The following is a 3,674-nucleotide window of genomic DNA, read 5'->3' as shown; positions in this document are numbered from 1 at the left end:
AACAACAACAATATAAACGAACGAATTGCAAAACCGACAATAATGAAAACGTTTGTCTCTGTCTGCTGCGTTGTTGTTTTTTGGGGTTTTTCTTTTTTGAAGAGAACGCGCGGGTGTTTCGAAGGCGAAGGGGAAGAAAAGGTTGTTAAAAAACTATACACAGAGAGTCGAAGCCGCGTGGCTTTCCGTTGCAGTCGCGTTGCCTTTACAAAAAGCGAAAAATAACTGAGCTACTAGCTATGAGCCAGACATACATTCGCGTGACGTCTTGGCCACAAGCATACACAGACACCAGCACTCACAGATACACCCATACAACAGTATACAAATACGCGCGATGGCTGGAAATTTTACTCGTTCACCGTACAAAGTTCCAACCAGGGCTTCACAACAATATTAATATTGGTGGCAAATGAAATGCTCAGCATTATGTCAGCTCAATTATTATGGAATATTCTATTGCAAATCATTTCTCTACGAATGAAAATTACTGGCGTACTTAATTCAAACTGAATCTACGTATGATGAAGAGTGAAAGGGAAGTTCATAAATAATATAAAAAAAAGAAATAATTGAAAAGAAATGAAATGAAATAATTGAAAGGGAATTAATGACGTCGTAATATTCAAAATATATATGTAGTACTACAAATGTTCAGTTATCGTACTTTATATAATTTATAATATTAATTATATATTTTCAATGTACTGCTCCAAAATTGGTTCACTGGCTGCTTATCGAGATTTGTGTGCTCCGGACAATCCTATAGCCCTGGCGAACGACGGGGCATAGCAAAACACACAATAACTGTCAGAATGATAAGGCAAAACGTAGTGGGAGAAAGAGAGCGCACTCTCACAAACACAAGCAGAGTCGCACATACACATTCGCACACGCACACAAATGCAAATGCTTTTGCTCACATTCTATTATCGCATGAGTTTTAAAAAGTTTTTAGCTCACTCAGCGTTGCTCACTCAATTCCGCTCTCTCTCTCTCTCTCTCTTTCCAAATCGACTCACTGAGAGTTGAGTAATGTTCTTTAAGCTCAATGCTCACTGATTTCACTCAACATTTCAATTTGGCGCGCAGCCGGTCGTTTGTTGACGTTTGTTTCTGCTGCTGGCTTCCCACTCTTCGGCTAACTTGCTGAGGCCCCACAGAGCATGTTATGTTATGTATGCCACGCATCGGTCCGATGGTGGTGACTCATCGGGGTTTTTACACGGACACACTTACAGAACTACCTGTCCATGCATAGATATGTGGATATGTATGTATGTATGTGTGTAGATATGTGTATGTACACATGTTCGCATAACGAATAAGGCCTTCCGTTTCATACAAGTTGTTGTTGCCGGCTGCTGCAGATACAGATACAAATGCAGCCACACTTGGGTCCACAGGCAGGTTCAGGCTAGCCGTGGCTGCAAGAGGCAACCATTTGTTGCCGCCGCAATATTGTTGCATGTGAATGCGCTCGTTCGCTGCTTAATGAGTGCACACAAAGTATCTGGCAGATACTTAGACGCGTGCTAAATGCGCCTATTAGGCCGCTGGCAGGTAAGGGCACATAAAGCACAGCCATTAGGCAGGTAGCCAGCTAGCAATCTTTATAGCCAACAGCAATTTAGCTGCAGTTCTCAACCCAAACCTCATCGTCCAACCTCATCCTTTCCCATTTCCATTTCCACTTGCACTTCCACTTCGCTGGCTGCAGATAAGCCTGCTGAGTGCCTTTCAGCGTCGGCGGCAGTGTCGCACTTCCAATTGTCTGTGGCGACCCTTAACGCACACAATTAGATAACCTGCTCGCCAGCCAGCCAGCCAGACAGACCCAGACAAACACAATGCAGCGTATCGTCAAGGCCACCAGTAAGTGCCCCTCAGGGTCTGGCCGGGACCATTGAGAGGGTTGATGCTGATTTCTGCTGCTGCGCTTTCGAATCGATCGATTTTTGCAATTTTGGCATGCCACTAGGCCAAGGGGTCGCAGCCTTTTCATTAAGTCGTAACTGTCATTGCTAAATTGTTGTTGTTTGTTGTATGTTTTACGTTGAACTGCAGGGGTCCATGTGTCTGTTTTGTTTGTACTTTCAGTTCTACTTGATTGCTGCCTGAAAATCTTGGGCAATTGTAGAAAGGCAAATTGGCAAATCGAACCCACAAATTTGCACATTTTGTGGCAAGAGCATCCCATAATTGTGGAAGTTCATTGCTGCGGAAAATTCGAATATGCTGATTGCCTGCTTGAACCTAAAACATAATGTCCCAACTGTTATTGATGTGTCAGAATAAAAATGGGCTTAGCCAGGGGGATACTAGTTTTTTCCCTCAAATTCCGTTCAAAAATTGGATTAGGTGTTTGGTGTATTTATTATTATACCGGTAAGCTTGTTTTTGAAAAGGGCCAAAAATAGCGATTTTTTAGGATGGTATGATAATTAAGTATTCCAACCCTTCCTGTACTCTCCTGTACTCTCCAAAAAATAGAAAAATAAAAAAAAAATTTTTTTTGAACGAAAGCAGCAACAACAACAACAGCTGCTGGCAGCGCTGCCGGCAGAGCTGCAGGCAGCGATTTATTTATGGCTATAACTTTCTTCATAATTGACCTTTCATGATGACACTTGGCATACGGACAAATAACCACGAACTGGATGTATATGCCAAATTTGAGTTCAAGAATTACCGGAGTTGGGAAAAACACGAATTGCGGGGGAGTGGGGGGGAATGTATCAGAAAAAACACAAACTCGATCTGCCTAGAGCTTAGGGGAACCTCAATGCCAAGTTTGGTTATCCTAGCTATTGTACTTGCTGAGATCGTTGCGCTCCTACAGACAGACGGACGGACAGACGGACGGACGGACAGACGGACATAGCTATATCGACTTGTCTTGTCATCCAGATCAATAATATATATACATTCGCACAAAACTAGTATAGCCTTTCACCATTTGGGTACAAGCTATAATAACAATTTTAAATTAATTTTAATATTCGCTTTTCCTAAGTTGGTAGGTCTTTAAAATTTGTTATAGTTGGATTATACTAAGAAATTATGAAGGAGGGAGGGTAAAAAAATGGAAATTTTGATTAAATAATGCACGATGCACGTTCAATGAAAAAACTGCAACAAATCCAACTCAGTTTCATTTCGACTTCATATGGCATAATTTTTTCTAGGTATTTAAAAATTCATATAACTATCTATCTATCTGTATAGTAAATATTCTATAAAAATGTCTTGTTACATAAAAGATTACGTTTTTTAATTCAAGGAAGTTTTTTGTTTTTAAAACTTGATTGCTTAAGGCTAAAAAAAATTACTCGATGTATGGAACTCTGTTGGTTGAAGCCAAACATTTACTTCATACCTATATTCCTATACTAAGTATTTAAAAAAACAAGCTGGAGCTTTGAATTAGAGCTTAACATTTTAATACAAATAGGCATTTATTTATTTGTTTAAGCCCAAAATCTACTTAGTCAGAAAATAGTGCTGTACAAGTATATAACTGAGATTTCGTTGATTTCAAATTTTTTTTATAAGGATGAGGGGAATAATGTAAGATCAATGGTTTTTTGCTTTCCAAAGTCTGATGAGTGGCTATAACTGCCAACATTTTTTTTTCAAAGTCGGAAATGGCGCCTTTTTGAATTTTTCAAACA

This window comes from Scaptodrosophila lebanonensis, unplaced genomic scaffold, assembly GCF_003285725.1.
Source record: "Scaptodrosophila lebanonensis strain 11010-0011.00,11010-0021.00 unplaced genomic scaffold, SlebRS2 tig00000024-arrow-pilon, whole genome shotgun sequence".
NCBI classification, from domain to species: Eukaryota; Metazoa; Arthropoda; class Insecta; order Diptera; family Drosophilidae; genus Scaptodrosophila; species Scaptodrosophila lebanonensis.
This window is presented reverse-complemented; position numbering follows the sequence as displayed.